The 6,103-nt window shown below is 40.0% G+C and overlaps 1 protein-coding gene across 7 annotated transcripts in view; it reads left to right on the top strand.

Annotated features, from left to right (window-relative positions):
* The first annotated feature begins 4,630 nt into the window (after positions 1-4,630).
* The window catches only part of Dennd2b (DENN domain containing 2B), a 152,314-nt gene continuing 150,841 nt past the window's right edge, over positions 4,631-6,103 (top strand). For 2 of the 7 annotated variants that reach the window (XM_048788288.1, XM_048788295.1), the window contains exon 1: positions 5,166-5,384. The gene's annotated coding sequence lies outside the window, so the exon portion shown is untranslated. Of the gene's footprint in view, positions 4,870-5,099; positions 5,385-6,103 lie in introns of those variants that run through there. The other 5 variants (XM_048788296.1, XM_048788292.1, XM_048788291.1 and 2 more) reach the window with 5 other exon arrangements.

Here is a 6,103-nt window from a genome sequence, read left to right as displayed (position 1 = left end):
TCATAAGTGCTCTGTTACTGACCTGCACCCCCAGCCCTGTCTTTTTTTAAAAATATTTTTTAGTTGTAGGTGGACAAAATATCTTTATTTTTTATTTGTATGTGGTTCTGAGGATTGAACCCAGTGCCTCATGCATGCTAGGCAAGTATTCTACTTCTGATCCATGACTCCAGCCCAACCCTGTCTTTTTAATTTTTTTATTTTGAGGCAGGATCTCACTAAGTTGTGCAGGCTATCTTGAATTTATAATCCTCCTCCTCAGCCTCCTGAATAGCTGGGATTACATAATGATCAGTCTACATCTAGTAAATTATTATGGATTACAAAAAGTAGAAATGTGATTGATAGTTTCAGTGATCTGTTATTGCTATTATATTCTATAAAAATATTACTGATTTCTTAGTGATCTAATGATCCATTCAAATCTTAGTCTAACTTCACTTAGACTTTATTTGGTAGAAATTAAGTTTAAAAATTAGTTTATGTTTTTTTTTGTTTTTTTGTTTTAGAGGTAGACCATAAAGATAGTTTGCCCAAGTAAGTTATTTATTGTAAAAAAGTGCATTACATTTCAATTCACATAATATCTGCTTGATTCCTTTTGGAAGGCCTGTGGGAGTGTGTGGTGGTGGTGGGGCTTTCCTGTAAGGAAAATCACCCCATGTAGAACCAACAAATTAAAGATCTTAGAATTTAGTCGAGCATTTCTTAACACTGGAGGTTCTAATTTAGTAGGTCTCTGAGTGGACCCAAGAATCTGTGTTTCTGACAACTTCTTTAATTCTGATTTAGGAACTAGTGATTTTGTACATGCCGTTATGCTTTCTTTATTGGTTATAAAAACTAGTCATGGGGATTCATACTGTTGCTTTAGTTGCATCTGAGTGAATGTAAGCCCTATTTGCCTTTTGAGGAGCTTGGAAAAGAAGAAAGTACAAAAACCAAAGGGATGACAAGGCCATCCCTTTGCACTATGCCTTTGACAGGTATTTCTGATTGTGCTGGGCTCATGGAGATTACAGATCAGAGGCATTTGATGCCTAAACTGGCTCAAAGTCTTAAAGCTTATGATAAAGCCTCAAGAATGAATATGGGCTGCTTTAGAAATGAAGTTCTACTCTAATCAGGGGAGATTGAAAAGCAGAATTAGGTTAAAAGTGTTTGTTGAGGGCTGGGGATATAGCTCAGTTGGTAGAGTACTTGCCTAGCACGTGTGAGGCATTGGGTTCGATCCTCAGCACCAAATAAAAATGAAATAAAGGAATTGTGTCCATCTACTATAAAAAAAACATTTTTAAAAAATTAGTGTTTGTTGAGGTTATAAATTAGTGATCAGTAATTATTTTTCAAAAAATGTTTTGGGATGATTCAATCTTTAGCATTTACATTTATCTGTTTCAATAAAACAATGTTTTTATTTTAAAAAAATAAAAAAGGAAAGGATGTTTGGAAACATATGGCCTAGAAAACTTAAAGGTCATCTAGGCCAACCACCTCTCCCAGTGCCTGCCTTAGAGAAACCTTGAGGTTTAGATCATGAGGCATAAATAATCTCCCGTTGCCCCCTTTAATAACTATATATAATAATAACACAGGCAGAATACCTAGGAGGAAATAATTGTTTTGTGAGTACTAAAGCTTCAAACCTTAAAGTCTTGCTAGAAAATCAACCCCTCTAGCCCTCAAGACAAAAAAACAAACAAAAAACCATGCCAAAGCAAAATCCATGATCCTGAAAACCCAAACAACTCGCTATGCTTAAGTGCGGTATTTAAAATAGCAAAAGGAAGTAAAGCCCATCTCTGTGATGTCGAGTTCTATTTTGGTATATAATAATTTTAAGTCCCTCAAAGTTAAATATTAAACAGACCCTTAGCTAGATGTGTTGCCAGGCATCTGTATGGAATATTACCATGTAATCAGGGTGCATTGTACTTCTCTATACAAAGAGAACCAAAGCTACTGCTTCTAAAGCTTAGGAAACTTTCATTAGACTGACAGAAGACAGTACAGAGGAAATGGCTTGGGGGTGGAGGAGAGAGGATGAAAGGAACAGTATTCATGCTATCCAAATTAGAGTCAGGATGTTTATGCTCAAATCTTGTCTTGGCTTTGTATTGCGGGTACTGAATAATGGGGACATGGGAAAGTGTATCTCTGAAGTTCCTAAATTAGGCATTAAATATACTAAATTCCTCCTCCAAGTGCTTCATATTTTCAATAGTCTGTGTATATTTCTGCATATATATTGTGATTAAAGTCCACAGCTGGCTAATGCTAATTACCTCTCTTGCTTTTTTGTTGCTAGTATCTTCCCTATAGCTATTATTTTTTCATTCTGTTGTTTACAAGTTACATGTTTCTACAGGATTGTAACTTAAATGGGGAATGTTTTTATTTATTTTTCTAACTACTTTTTTTTTTTTTTCATTTTTGAGACAGATTCTTCCTATGTTGCCCAGGCTGGCCTGGAACTCCTAGGCTCAAGCAATTCTATTAGCCTCCTGAGAAACCATTCTCAGGAGAGAATGTGCCTCTGTACTTGGCTTATTTATCTTTAATTTTTTTTCAGACAAGGTATTTATTGTGCATTTATTTCATGCTGGGCATTATGCTGGAAATATAGCATGTAATTATTAGCAAGATAGAACGGGATTGTGTCCTTAAAGAATTTACAATCTTCCTTAGCATTGTATACACACATAGTTGGTCTTGTTGATTAAATGATGTGAACATTAGGTTAATGCAAATTACTAAGTTAATGTCACTCAAAATGGCATTAAAATATTTTAGATGTCAGTGTCTCTAATAAATATTTGGCTGGTATTAACATTAACTAATGTTCATAAAGTGGGGTCTTAGACACAAGACTATATTTACAAAAGACTATATTTAGATTATTATTTAGAAAATTAACATCAAGAGTAGATTTAATAAAGGTTTTTTTAGGAATGAAAAAAGTCCCATGCATAATTTGCAAATAGAATTGGCAGACAAAACTAATTATTTGTATCTCATTATTGCCTTCTTACATTATTTCATCACACAGAAGAGGAAGTAGCAATAGCTTTCAGAGATGAAAATAATTACTCTTCTGGGTCTGAATAGTGAAAAATCTTGATGCTTTCTGTTGAATAGTCTTTCTTTACAGATGTCACAAGAAAAACAGGACTTTAACAGAAGTTTTAATGGTTTTAGAAATGGAAACTTAAGAAACTAGTTCAGTGTAGAGCTTGTGCTTAGCATGCTATGTATGCCTCCCTTCAATCCCCATAAACAAAACAAAACAAAACAAAACAAAACAAAACAAAACAAAACAAAACAAAACAAAACAAAAGCTTTGTAAAGGGCTTTGTAAGCTGCAGGTGGAATTTACCTGGAGCTCTGTTAAGATCTGTGGCTTGCTTTCACATCCATGAATTCTTTCCTTCTGTGTTGGGATTATAACCACCATAATTTGTGATTGTAGAAGGTTGGAGAGTTAAATCTATCTAAATATGACCCAGTTTTCCTAAGGGGTTCAAGAATGTGGGTGAACTACAGTAGAAAGTGTTAAATTTTGAGTTGGAATAAAACCTGTTCTGACTCGCCTAGTTTCAGATTGTCTCCTGCGTTTTCCAGTGTGCTTCAACGATAGCTGAAATCATGGGATTTCTTAATTTAGAACCAATTCAGTTTACCAAGAATCAGTTTATTTTCCACACATAGACAACTGAGTCACACTGCATATAACAGGCCAAACATATCCTCTGGCATCAATGTTAGGTAGCCAAAGAGTTAATACTAGTAATTCATGTATTCCTTTATTTTTTATTTTTTTGGTAAAGACACAATAGACTTTATGAAATCAAATAGTGGTTCTTGCCACTATTTGTGTTTGATCATGAATAGGTTAAGTTATTTGCAGGCTGAACCTTAAACTCCTTATTGTTTTTGATGCTTGTCTGCAGCTGAGTAAATAGCTCTTTAGGATATGTGACAATTGGATTGGTTTGGGTTTTGAAACAGCTTTGCTTTTCTTTTTTAAATTTTATTTTATTTAAAGACAGGATCTCCCTGAGTTGCTTAGAACTTCACAAAATTGCTGAGGCTGACTTTGAACTTGTGATCCTCCTGTCTCAGCCAACCAAGCAGCTAGGACTATAGGCATGTGCCACAGCTTTGCTTTTGGTTCTTGGTCCATGTAAAATTGTAAATTTTGAAATTCTAAACTTCGAAAGTCACTTTTCATTATTGCTCTGCAGATTTGTACATTTCAGTACCAAGGTTTATTTATAGATATCACTATATAGGAGGAGAAACTGGGTTACATCTCACCAATTATATACGGGTTTGGATTTTTCAGTGATTTATTGTTTTTCAAGCAGATTGTCATAATGGGTTAACATTTTCCTTCAGAATTCCACTAATAAGGCACATATTCTCATTGCTAGTATTTCATTGCTTTATTATTAAATGACACCGTTTTCAAGTTTTTGGTTTTATAAGCCCATGGAACATTTTAAATCTGAAAATGCCCTTTGAGCTTTGGCTCAGACCAGGAATCTAGGAACCTTAATGCTTTTTGAGTTCGCTACTGCTGCAGTACCTAAGGTAACTTCTTGCCATTTGGTTTTGTAGGGCTTCCCGAGGCCGAGATCTGGGAGAACGGAAAGAACTCATCAGTTTGTATCGAAGACAGGCAGCATTTTCCCAGACTCTCCCAGCTCCGGCGTTTTCTTGCATACCAGAAGAGCCGCATTTTTTCCTCCAGTGATTGAAAGCCATCTGGACTGCAGGGGGGTCACGTGTGTATGAGAAAATGACTAAAGTTTTAGACGCTTGTGCTTTGCTCCAGACCCAGACAATTCTTGGTCGGATGGTGCGGAGGTGAGGGCTGTTCAGCTTTGAGGGCCAACTTCCCATCCTGGCCTCCCCCGCCCCCCCCCCACCCCTATCTCCACCTTCCCTCGCGCAGTCTCTGCGCGGCTTCCTCGCTCCCCCCAGTGCCTAGGAGCACACCCCTCCGCCAGGCTCCAGCAGCCCACCCTCTCTGTCTTGGGTGGAGGCACACATCTCCACGCCCCCTCCCCTCTCCGGCTGCAGCCGGGCCGCAGCCCAGGGCGCGGATGCTTGCCCGCCGCCCGCCCTCTCTGCGGGAGCGGCTCCTCCTCCCGGCCGCGCGCGGTTCTCCAGGAGCCCAGCGCTGTGCTGAGCGCGCGGCCTGGCTGGGGAGTGCAGAGGTGAGTGCCTCTGGCCCTCCACCCAGAGGTCGCCTTCTAGCCCTGGTGCCTTTGCTCGGGGGTGGGTGGCCCTCCGAGGGGGCGCAGGCTCTGGTTCGGCCGCGCCCTGCCCCACCCCTGCACTCCTAGCCCTTTTCCCGCTATTCCTGATTCCTTGTCCCGGTAGGTTCCAACTCCGTGAGTATTTGCATGGGGGCAGTGGAAGGCGCAGAGTGGAGCAGCCGTGGGTGGCTCCCAGGGGGTGGTGGGGACTGCCCTCCGGGTGGTCGTGGCCAGCCATCTTCCGCCAGGCTGGGGCCGCGCGGTGGGGGGTGGGGAACCTCGCGGCGAGGATATGGGACAGTGCGAAGCTGCTGGGAGCCCAACGGAGGACGAGCGGCGGGCAGTCTGGGAGTGGGCTCAGCCTTCAATCGTATTCCCTCTACGCACCCAAGCTGCTCTTACCTGGAGTCGTTTTGTGCTCATGTGCAGACTCTTAAGAGAACACACACACAGACTCTGCACTGAACTCAAACAAAGGAACATTAACTTTTCACTCTGTCCCTTCAACCATTTAAACTGTGTTTATTTGCGGATGAGTACTTTTCATTTTTGCCCTTGTTCTAATGTGCACAAAGTATTAAAGTTTTTTAAAACAGTGACCCAGGACTGAAGGAACACATTTTAGCCAGTGTTTATGCTGCCTTGTCCAATAATATAGTAACTGAATAGAGTTCAAGAGACTGGATGTTTTCAAGTGTTTCTGAAGAGGAATTATTACATTTTCCTGAGATTTTTGTATGAATGTAGTTTATAATTAAGTATGAATAAAATAACTTCTTCAATGAGTAAGCCTGTGATGCTTACTCAGCTTGACTCTTGAACACCCCCCCCCCCCCCTC

Source organism: Marmota marmota, unplaced genomic scaffold (assembly GCF_001458135.2).
Source record: "Marmota marmota marmota unplaced genomic scaffold, marMar, whole genome shotgun sequence".
NCBI lineage: Eukaryota > Metazoa > Chordata > Mammalia > Rodentia > Sciuridae > Marmota > Marmota marmota.
Note: the sequence above shows the minus strand (reverse complement) of the source record. Positions and strands in the feature narration are given on the sequence as shown.